Raw genomic sequence first — 12,662 nt, 5'->3', positions numbered from 1 at the left:
TTTAGGCGGGCAACAGGTTCTCTTTAAGAGCAATTGATGGCAAAGTTTAACATTAATAAATACCAGATGTATTATGCATTAATAGGGATATAGAGAGCCTTAGTCACTTAAAAGCCCTAAAAGCAGGCCTGTGGCTGCTTCTACATACATTATGCAGCCCCCTCCATCTTTTTTTTTTTTTTGCAATCTATGGAAATTAATCTAATCAAGACCAGGATTTGCCATGAGGGCTCATATAGCAAACATTCTGTATCACATCTTCTTTATCCGTGAACCACAGAACTGCAAATGGTACTCACAGACAGACATAAACCAACGACTGACAAACCCAGAACCAAAACACTAACCTTGTATTCCTGCACGCATACACGAATAGAATAGATATAGTTCAGGGTATTAGTTTGTATTTTGGCCAAGATACTTAAGCCCACGAGCCCGGTGACAAGGGTCCTCGTTGTCTCGTGGGTCCCGACTCTCACAAGACAACTTCCACATAAAACCTGCCTGCATGCAGGGCAATTGCCTCAATAGGAATGGCCCCATGCTGGAAACTATGGACTAACTCGCTCAGGATGAAAAATGATCCAAAGCAGGACAGAACGCTGTTCACACTAACACACTAATGACTGTATGCAAGACAGGACAGAACTGTTCATACCTCATGTTTGGCTACCTAAGCAGACCTACAGAACACATCACTGTTCACACACAAAAATCACTGAAGCAGGATGAACACCAGATGGCCAATTTAGACTAATCACTGTAGGGTTCGAGAGAAAAAAACTAAAATATAACTTTTATTAGATATTGCATTAAAAGGGAACTTGGAATGCAAGTTTCCGAGGGACACACAAAGAATATAAAAGAATTGCTCCCCAGTGGGTAATCCCAACAATGCTATATAGTAAGGGATGCCGTATTTCATGAAGAGCAATCAGCTCCAATTTACTAAGAATAAATACTACGGCTTTGACAATAGTCAGAGGCTACCCTGTAATGCAAATAGTGTAGCTAAAGCCGTTTAATTAAAGGGTCAACCAGACTAGTATATTCAAAGTTACCCAGAAATTTCCTTGGTCTACTGATAGAAAATTCCTTGGTCTGGTTTGTGCCTGGGATATGTATGGTTTCCCTTTTCTAGCACACTTTCTTGTTAAGACCAGACGGAAATTTCTACTGGAAGGAATCTTACCCTGTCAGGAGAAAGTGCACGGGATGTAGATAAATCCCCGTATTGTGCACAATCTGACCAGTAATCACAAGGACTTAGGGTAGATTCCTTTCAAGAAAGAGGACGATATCAATGGACCATAATTAACAGAAAACAGCCATAGGCTGCATGTAGAGGATAAAGACGTCGCTTTCCAATAAATTACGCGGTTCAACGCATTTCTGCTGCAATCATCGCGGCGTCATCAGGAACCTATTTCCTAGCAGTACGTCAGACAGAATGGTAGAAATATCCTCAACTGCTAAACAGTAGCGCAAGCCAAACTGTAACTGGAGATATAGAGAGGAGAGATAGATGATGCTATCACTAAGAAAGATTAGATATTCCCCCAAAGATTTCCCCTTAAAATAAAAAAATACCAGAGTGGTAGCAGCACCAGCCCTTGTGGTAGGCTGGCGGCTAATGTTTAACGATTAGCCAGGTTGCATTACAGGGTAGCCTCTGACTATTGTCAAAGCCGTAGTATTTATTCTTAGTAAATTGGAGCTGATTGCTCTTCATGAAATACGGCATCCCTTACTATATAGCATTGTTGGGATTACCCACTGGGGAGCAATTCTTTTATGTTCTTTGTGTGTCCCTCGGAAACTGTTCACACACATGTCTGGCCACCTAAGCAGACACACACAACACAAAACAGATATGCAAGAAAGCAAAACCCTAGAGTGAAGGGAAAGCAACATCCTCTAGCCAGAGGGGCTGGTATATATGAGCAGCAGACTAGGGGGATTAGCTGGCTGGAGAAAACCACCCAGCCATTTCAATTATCCCACATCTGTGAAGCTGTGCTGCTGGAAACTCATATAGAACAACAGGTCCCAGCAGCACAACTTAACATTCTGCTTGCATTTACTCATTTTTGGGTAAAATTTTGGGCTACATAAAAAAGTGGCAGAATTGCTTTGGGTTTTCAGTAAGGATTCTGCCATGAAAAATCTTTTTTTTTTTTCAAAACCTCTTTTTATTTATTTTTCTTCAAAATATTTTGTCAACATACAAAAATTATAATGGAATACTACAAGATTGGTGAAAACCACACGGGGCCAATATGTTGTTTACATATATGAGTTGAGTCTTGCAGGACCAATATTCATATGGTAATCTTAAAAAGAACAGTTCTTTTATGATTGTATCTTCTAATCCAGAGCTGAACCTTTATCTTTCGCAGAAAACGTAGGAAGTGTAAAGGCCTTTTTAGACACAACGATTTTCGCTCAAAGACGTTGTGTCTAACTACACTGACCATGCAGTTTCCATTAAGCAATCGCTGATCTTTTAGCATGCTGAAAGATCAATCAGTTATCAGGAATTCACAGCGGGATACAGCTGATACTATTGTTTCAGCTGTATCCCCCTTCCTGAAGACAGGCTGGGTATGAAGAACAGAGTGGTCCAGCTGTGTTCTCCATACACCGCTCGCAGCGCTCGGCTGTATAACAGCTGGGCCACACTGCTTGTCTTCTGCATCCTCCACTCCGAGCAGAGAACAGCTGGCGGCACTGCTTGTCTTCTGCATCCCCCGCTCAGAGCACAAGGTAATCGCTCAACCTTGCGCTGTAAAGAACACAACGATTATCGCTTAAAAGATTTTTTGAGCGATAATCGTTGTGTCTAAACCAGGCTTAAGTAAGAGGGAGAAAGAAAAAAAGGATAGAAAAAAGAGGTAGGGGGGGGGGGGGGGGGGGCAGGAAAGAATATCACTTCAAAAAATCCTGTCTCCATACTCAGTGTCTCTACTTTCTCTATCGCCCATTGTAGGGAGTTTTAACTTGCCCAGAGACCCCTTCAAGTCTTCCCTGAGGTACCACGCTGTATATTGGAAAGGTGTCGCAATGTTTGCTATTTTTGTATCCGTAAAGTGGGAGATCAAGGGAGGTTTCTATTTCCCGAAGAATTCTTTTGCTCCCCTTCTTTGTGTCTTTCCGCCTCTATATGAACAAATCCCATCAAGCCTTTGAGCTGTGTACTAATTTCCCCCATTACCAGGGTTGTATCTTTTAGCCAGTGTGATAAAAGTGCCCTTTTGCTATATATAGCCCTATGTGTATAAATGGTAATATGTTGTTTGTATTTTGGGGAACCGGAGCCTCTGTGGGAGTAAAAAGAACTATCAGAGTCTGGATATTCATCAGAGTTCCACCTTCCAATGTCGAGAAATCAACCAGGGTACCACACTTCAATCAGGAAATTATAAATCATCTGAAATGATTAGGTAATGGACAGATGAAGGGGAGCACAGAGTAACTTCACAGAATCTGGTGAATAAGCACAAGTCTTTTAAGGGTGCCTTCACAGGTACTGGAGTATTCCTCAAGACGTTGCAAAATATTGTGTCATGTGGAAAAATCTGCACCCAAATCCTTGTGTATTACATGTAGATTTTGATGCAGATTTAAAAATAGCTTAATTCTGTCAGCAATTCTGCATGAAAAATGTATTTAGTAATGCAATTTTTGGTGCAGATATTGCAGAATATTCTGGTGTGTGTAACAGCACCTTTATTTCTCTCAGGAGGTACAACTCTTAATGATTACCTCTCAATAGAGATGAGCGAACACGTTCGGCTCCGCCCCTTTTTCGCCCGAACACCGAACTTTGCGAACACTTCAGTGTTCGGGCGAAAAAGTTCGGGGGCCGCCGTGGCAGCGCGGGGGGGTGCGGCGGGGAGTGGGGGGGAGAGGGAGAGAGAGAGGGCTCCCCCCTGTTCCCCGCTACTGCCGCCCGCGCTGCCGCGCATCTCCCCGCCCCCCGGCGGCACCCGGACACTTACGCGCGAACACTGCAGTGTTCGGCAAAGCCGGTGTCCGGGTGCGGATGTGTCCGTAACGGACACGTTCGCTCATCCCTACCTCTCAATCATGAGGCACATAGCTTGATAGTTACACTCGGCAAGAACACAGTTCTTGAACAGCAACAACAGGTATAAGGTGGCTTCACACCAGCATGTTGTTGTGCGTGCATATGCGTGCACAAAAGCACGCTTCCATTTAAACCAATGCATTCCCTATGGTGTGTGCACATGTCCGTGTTGTACAAGTGCATGCCTGTAAAGATGGGAAATGCGTGCACCATAGAAATGCACGCATTGTCTTCAATGGAGCCATGGCTGCTGCCGGCAGCTCAATTGAAAACAATGGTCTGCTGGCACCCCTGCATTCTTTTTCAGGAAGGAGCTTTACACATAAGCCCTTTCTTGAAAAACAAGGAAAAATGGTGATTAAAATAAAAAAAAAAGAATAGTCACCTTTCTTCAGCTGCCGGGGTTCAGCAGCTTCCAGCTGGCTCTTCTCCCTGCACTGCTCTCAGTAGTATTCAGTAGGCCGGGATTTAAAATCCCCGCCTGCTAAATGGGCAGCCTCTGATTGGCTGAGCACGGTGACCAATCAGAGGCAGCTCTCAGCTATTGAATGACAGCTGAGAGCTGCCTCTGATTGGTCTCTGCGCTCAGCCAATCAGAGGCAGCACTCACCTATTCATGAATTAATGTTGTTGCAGTGAAGCATACAGTAAGCGTACAGTAGCTGTTGCAGCTGCAAGAGTGTTGTTTAGGCCCCCTGCACACAGGCGGAACTTCCGCGGCGGGATTTCCCGCAGAATTTTCGCCCATGGAAGCTGCCATAGGATTGTGTTAGAAAATGCAATCCTAGGCAGATGGCTCAATTTGTCTGCGCGTAATCACACGCAAAAAACAAAGCATGCTCTATTCCTGTGCGGGGCTCGCAGAGCCCACAGAAATGTCACTCCCTGGCCGCCGGCTCCCCAGCAGCCAGCACATTAAAGAGCCGGAGCCTCGGGAGAGATGAGTGCGCGCTGTTCTCTGCAGGGGCTCGGGTCGGGTCCCGCTGCGAGAATTCTCGCAGCCGGATTCGATCTGGCCGTCTGCAGGCGGCCTTTCTGTATATTGTATTATATATTTTTTTAGAATTCATGCGTAGATTCCATACTTGAAATTCTGAAAAAACAGGCAATATGTGAAACCAGCCTAAAAACAGTGGCTCCATGCGGTGACAGATGACCTTTAATTAATAAATATGTACTGTGTACAACAAACAAATGCCAGCTGTTCTGAATCTTCTATTGTAGGTGCCATCAGCACCCACAAGTATACCTAACCCTGCTACCATTCACCTATTAACTGTGTCAAAGTGAATAAATTACTACCCACTAAGACTGGTCATCCCTCCAGGATCATTCTGCATGTAGCCAACATCCTGTGATCAAAAGTACTCCAGATTTAAATGTAACAAGAAGCATCATTTATGGTCTTCCTTATCAGTAAACATCCCACTGAGTTTGTACAGAGAATGCAATGGCTTACATAATATTGGGATTCCATGTGATTCACATCTGCAAGTTTTTAATCCTTTAAGGACGCTGCCCTTTTCCCCCCATGTTTGTTTTTTTCTTCCCACTGTTAAAACTCATAACTCTTATTTATCCATCAAAATAACTGTCTGAGGGCTTGTCTTTGGCAAGATAAGTTGTATTTTTCAATGATACTATATAATGTACCATATAATGGACTGAAAAACTTTTTAAAAAATTCTAAGTGAGGTGAAATGGAAAAAGAAACAAAATTCTGTACATTTAGGGATCTTTTGGAGTACATTTGGAGTACACACTGCAGCACAAATGACCTGATAACTTTATTCTATGGGTTGGTACGATTACTACCGTACCAAATTTATGTAATTTTTTTGGTGTGCTACTTTTCCTTTTTTTCAAAAATATTTAATTTTTTAAATTATTTTCTGTCGCCATTTTCCGACAGTTATAACTCTTATTTTTCTATCGACATAGTTGTGTGAGGGCTCATTTTTAGTGAGACGTCCTGTAGTTTCTATTGTTGCTATTTTGGAGTACATAAGACTTTTTGTCAGCTTTTTATTACATTTTTTCCTGGAAACGGAGTGCCAAAAAAAGCGTACTTCTGGCATTGTTTTTTTTTTTCTTTTTCTTGTGACGATGTTCACCATGTGGGGTAAATAATGCATTACTTTGATAGATCGGACATTTATGGACACAGCAATGCTAAATATGTTTTTGTTTTTTCAAATATAAGTGTGGCAAAAGGATTTTTTAAAAACTTTTATTACCTTTTATTTTTATTTATTAGTTAATAAAATGTTTTAAACTAATTTTTTTTTTTTCATCCCCATAGGGGACAAGAACTTGTGATGGTTTGTTTGCTCTTGCAGTATAATGTAATGCCGTAGCATTACATCATACTGCGATCTAGCAGGCAATTGCATTATTGCTTTCAGAAGGTGCCTGGCTGCCATGGCAACCACATGGCACCCCATGATATCATCATGGGGGGGCTGTATGGGACAAATAAGCATCGATCAGGGCATTTAAATGCCTCTGTCAGAATTGACTGCGGCATTTAACGGGTTAACAGCTCCGATCAGAGGTGCTGCTGATTGGAGCTGTTGCGGGCGGGTGTTGGCTGTAAGTAACAGCTGGCACCTGCATTGTATGAAGGAAAATTGCCTCCCCATCCCCCTCCATACAAACCCAGAACCTCTTGGAACGTAAATGTATGTTCTGTAGTGTTAAAGCGTTAATTAGCGTTATGGTCAAGAGTTCAGAAATAAACAACAAATAGTTAATTAGAACTTTCAAAGACATGACAGCTGTCTTTTCCAAAATAGCTTTGTGCGCTTACATGGTCATGTACATAAATCTGTCAAAACATTACTTAATTTACTAAGAAGCAGTGAGATACTCAATAAATACAGTATACTGATTTGTAATTAGTATTATTTGTTCCTGCATCATTAATGTCTTATCAATTACTCCAAATATAGCATCAGTAGTGTCATCGAATACATGTCCACATTCCAACTAATTTACCTCAAGTAATCATTAGCATTGGGCAAAAAAAGCTAATTTCCAGTTTCTTTTTTCCTTGACCGGCTTGAATAAGATAAAATTTACTCTTTGGGCAGAATTTACCATCTGCAGCTTCCATAAAAACAAAATATGTTCAAGGACCTGCAGAAAAGGCAAATCCCCATATCACTCCTGCAGATTTCCCTTATACACTGCCTTATAGTGTCCAATACAATATCATTTTATCACTGCTCCTTTATGTACCCCACCAAAACTCAAACCTAACATCATTATTTGTATCAGTCCCCAGAATGTTATCACCATTCCTCTTATTGATCTGCTTGTGATGTGATGTATGACTCTTGTAGCTCTTTTGATGAACTTTCACAGGATTGGGAGTAGTAAGTTGGATATGGTAGGGTCACTCAAAGCAAGGCTTTGGTTCTTTTCTGATGCACCTTTCAAGTACCACCCAGTTACCAGTCTGGAGATTAAAACCTTCTGAGTCTGGAATAGAACACACTCTGCAGAAAACCTAAATTAGTGTCTATTACAATGTATTCTGATAACCAGTCATATCTACAGTTACCGGTATTAAAAGAAATAGCTCCCTGTTTTACCTCAGGGACTCCATATTCTACCTCAGACAATGACTTCCTAGCTGTATTTTGCTGTAGCTGTGGTCTCAAAGAGCTCAGTATAGACAAGGACATACATTGGTCCACCTCTGGGAGTCAGATGAAGTCCACTTGCAGTTCTCTGAAACAGGCAAGATGGTCATAGGGTGTATCAGATAGTTATCTTTATCATTTTACCTACATTATGACAGGCAGAGGTAATGCAGACCTCTATGGACCTCATTACTGAATTCTTTAATCCTAGGGCCACCGAATAAGGCTTCTACACTATACATGGTCTCCTTTGCTAAATATGCGCGAGATCATGCACTATATAGCTAATCATTGAGTACAAAGCTCTTGGCACGCAGTTTTTTACCATTTCTTCAGATGCCCGTCTTCACCCATTATTACCTTCTCCAACTTCCACTGGTCCCATTCCACTCTGGAAGGTTGTTTCTGCAAAAGACTTAGAACAGACACATCCACGCGTTCTTGTCCTTAATTAGAAAGAAAGTAGATGTCTAAAGACACATTTTAACAACTGCATGGGCCAAGGTAGGAAAGGGACAGAAGAGGTATACAATGTTAGAACCCATAATTAACGGGGTTGCCTGACATTTTTGTTTAATTCTATTGAATTTCTCAACCCCCAGCTACCAGCAGCCTGTTTCAGACATACTTACCCCATCATTGATGCAGCAGTTCTTTGTTCTGGTGGGGAGTCATGTAACCTGTAATTTCATTGAAAGCTTCTGCTCCAGTGACATCCTGTATACAATAAAGGGGGTTCAGAGCTGATACTCCTATCCTTGTATATAATGGTGAGTGAGGAGACTCAAAAGGCCATTCATGCTGCTCTAGGTAATATGCAAATAAGGTAGATGGAATAATACCTCCACAGTGCCACCTATTGGAAGGCAGCATTCCTTCAAGCTAAAGTTAGACTCTTTATACAAGCCTTGTAACAATGACTGGCAATTAAAAGCAAAGCCAGACTCCATGTACAGGCAGCTGTTTCAGGGTAGCTGCCCTTCATCAGTGTGCAACAGGAGTCTGGCTTTGCTAGTGAGAGGCTTGGGATGGGGGTCAGAAACGCTATCCTTTCTCCTCTGGGAGAGCACCTAGATGGTGAGTGAGGAGACTCAAAAGGCCATTTATGCTCCTCTGGGTAATATGCAAATAAGGGAGATGGAATAATACCTCCACAGTGCCACTTATTGGAAGGCAGCATTCCTTCAAGCAAAAATGTTGACTTTTTATACAAGTGGACATAACTATGTAATATTATTGTGGGATAACAGACTACAGCCAGTTACACAAATTGTTTGTCTGTTGAGATATTGTGCTACATAATAACTGAGTGTTGACAGGTGCATCGCTATATTTTTTGTAAAAACTGAGAAATTCTGCAAATGGGTCAGTATATTGCTATCATACATATGTCCGTCTGTGCACATAGACAGATGGAGCAGTGAAATTGAAATATTAAAATCCTAATCTGACAATATAGAGTAAAACGCAGTGCTCTGCATTTCCCTGAGTTACATACTCATTCATGCACCTTTCTACAATCTGCTCGGATATTTACATCATACAGTGATTGACTTATAATAATTATTTTGTGAAACTAGATCATATTGTGTTTACAAATAGAGAATCTGGGATTCTGAACAATAACACTATAATCTATTGCTATTTGTATCCTGGTCATTGCTGGTGTCATGTATTCCTGTTTACGTATTTTGTAGTAGTAACTCATCTAGAACATTTGTTGACAACTCTTATAACCATAAAAATGTAACTGGAAGAACATCTTTAATTTACAATAATAGTTTCCTTCCTAAGGGTGAAGTCACACGAACGTATATCGGCTCGGTTTTTACGCCGCCCCCTCTCTGCCTCCTCTCCGCCCCTCTGCACTATTTGTAATGGGAAGAGGCGGGGCAGGGCTAAGTTCCGAGAATTAGCCCCGCCCCTGCCCCACCTCTCCCCATTGCAAATAGTGCAGAGGGGCGGAGAGGAGGCAGAGAGGGGGCGGGAGCTCAGTTCCTGCACTTGGCTCTTCCATCCTCCCCCCCCTGCACACGAGGACAATGTATATCGGCTCAGCGTGAAACCCGAGCCGATATACGTTCATGTGACTTCACCCTAAAACTCATCTTCTGTGAGAAAAATAGAACTTTAATGATCCAACTGTGAAACCTATGTCAATCTTCAACAAATATGGCAAAGATAAAATGAATATGTAGACACAACATGGCAGCAAGCTGCGGCAGTGATATTAATTAACCTGTATTGTCAGAGTAGACTAGGATGACGATGACAAATTCAGCTTTTAAAAGCTTTGGACACGTTTGACAAGGAGAAAATTATTGTTACATATGTAAATTGTTACATCAAATCTTAAACATTGCCCCAGATTGTCAGACTACTTTATGACAGCTGTGCGTCTATAGTCTGAGACACTCCTACAACTTTCGAGGGAGCGGGGGCTGCCTCTGATTGGCTGAGTGCTGTGATCAATCAGAAGCAGTGCTCAGCCATTGAATGACAGCTAAGCGCTGCCTGTGATTGGTTCCTGCGCTAAGCCAATCAGAGGCAGTGCTCAGCCATTCATTAAATTCAATGAATGGCTGAGTGCTGCCTCTGATAGGCTGAGCGCAGGGACCAATCACAGGCAATGCTCAGCTGTCATTCAATGGCTGAGCGCTACCTCTGATAGGTCACAGCGCTCAGCCAATCAGAGGCAGCCCTTTCAGCAGGTGGGGATTTTAAGGAGGACAAGTGGCTAGACGCGCCTAAGCCCCGGCAGTAGAGGAGAGGTGAATTTTTTTTTTTTACACATTCTAGGGATGATTTTTAGGGAAGGGCTTATATTTAAAGCCCTTCCCCAAAAATCATTGCAGGGGTTGCCGGCAGCCCATTGCTTTCATTAGCGCTGCAGAAGCGCCAGCCACATTGAAAGCAATGTGAGAACATCATGCTCCTGTGCCACAGCTGTGACAGCTGTGGCAGGGGAATTCTTAATCCACGTGGGGAGTCCCTTTGTCACTGAACATTGTGACAGTACTGCCTGCTAGCCCCGCCCCCTCACTTGGGTAGAGAGAAATTACTATACTAACCCATTTAGCCACACCCCTCTCAAGCCACACGCCCGCTCTCAGGAAATACCACTATCCCCGACCCCTATCTCTCCAAATATGGAGAGATATGTCACAGATCCCCTGTAGCACCTCCCCCCTCTTTCTGCTCTCTCAGGGGGACTTCCTAGCCTGCTTTGCGATCTTCTATTGATTTCAATGGGGCCAGTGCTGCTGCTGCCGGCCCCATTGAAAACAATGGGTGATATCGCACATTCTTCTTTGCGATGCAAGGTTAGAGTAAATACATTGCTAATGAGAATGAAACCATTGAAAATCATTGGTTTAATTATCATACATTTTCACTCACTCTCGCATCGCAGGGAAGTTAGATCGCCAGTGGGTGTGAGCCTTACTGTACTTTATTGCACTGCGGGGACTCCTGACCCAGCAGTGCCATGTTTAAGTTGGCAGAACAGCCTACTTTGGTATCATTTAGCTCTGCAAAATCGCACTGTTCTGTACGTGATTTTGTGCAGACGGTGGCCATCAGTGTGCAATTGTGCCTGAAAAATAGAGCATGTCTCGTTTTTTTCCCCATGCTCAAAATGCAAGCGAAAATAAAAACACATGTGAAGGAACCCAGTCATGTCAATGGGTTCTATTTGCTGCATAGAGTCCACATGGGGGCTGATTTGCAGTAGAATTTCTGCAAGAGGCATTCCGCTGCAGATTAGCAGCGGAAAGCCTGCATTCAAACCTGCGCCATTTGGTGCGGAGTTTGTAGTGGATTTTATCTCATGTTTCTGTGCAGAATTCCCCCCTATTGAGAAGAGGTGAATTCTGCAGCAGAAACAGCAAAAAAATTGTCATGAATTCTGCACCACGTGTCAATTTCTGCACAGGTTTTGTGTGGATTATTTCCGCAGCTTTACAAACTCTCATCCTCTTTGCTTCTACTGTAAAGGCAGCTGAATTTCCGTGCAAAGGGCCTGCATGGAAATTCCATGGCAAATCTGCTCGTCTGGAACCGGCTAAATATAACGGCCAGAAATAATGCTACTCCTCATGTACACACAAAACAGTTTATTCTGAAGTCAACGGAAAGTGTAGCTACAGTTTAAGGGATAAAGTAAGCCACCTTGCAACAGCCAGTTGGTTAGGTGACTGCCTCCCGAAGTGCCATCAGAGATTGTGTATTGCCCGCATTTACGATCACATGACTCCATTTTTGTGCAGGACCAAATTTTTCCATAGACAATGGCTGACCTTAGCTGTGGCAAAACAGAAATACAATGAATCCATAAAATGTTTTGAGTCAACTTTATTAAGCATTAGAGTTAGAGATGAGTGAGCATACTCGCTAAGGCACATTACTGGAGTGAGTAGTGCCTTAGCCGAGTATCTCCCCGCTCATCTCTAAAGATTCGGGGGCTGGCGGGGGACAGGGAGCGGCGGAGGAGAGCGGGGAGGAACGGAGGGGAGATCTCTCTCTCCCTCTGTCCCCCCCTCTCCCCCCTGCTCGCTCCCGCAACTCACCTGTAACCCGCACCGGCAGCCGAATCTTTAGAGACGAGCGGGCAGATACTCGACTAAGGCACTACTCACTCGAGTAGTTAGCCTTATCAAGCATGCTCGCTTATCTCTAAATCGAGTATATCCATAAGGGAAGAATTTATATCTGAAACTTGACGTCTCAAAAGAATTACGTGAAAGCAAACATATTGAACAATTTTTTGTTTTCCACAAGGTTTGGTGAACATAGGCTCATGTGTCTTCTAGTTATCCTCCTCCAGCCATACAATCTGTTTAATGGGTAAGGTTTTATAGATCTCTTTCTAATAACCCGCTTCTTGTTTACACTGGTAACGTTAAATACTAGCAGTACATCTCACT

This window comes from Eleutherodactylus coqui, chromosome 9 (genome assembly GCF_035609145.1).
Source record: "Eleutherodactylus coqui strain aEleCoq1 chromosome 9, aEleCoq1.hap1, whole genome shotgun sequence".
Classification (NCBI taxonomy): domain Eukaryota; kingdom Metazoa; phylum Chordata; class Amphibia; order Anura; family Eleutherodactylidae; genus Eleutherodactylus; species Eleutherodactylus coqui.
Note: the sequence above shows the minus strand (reverse complement) of the source record.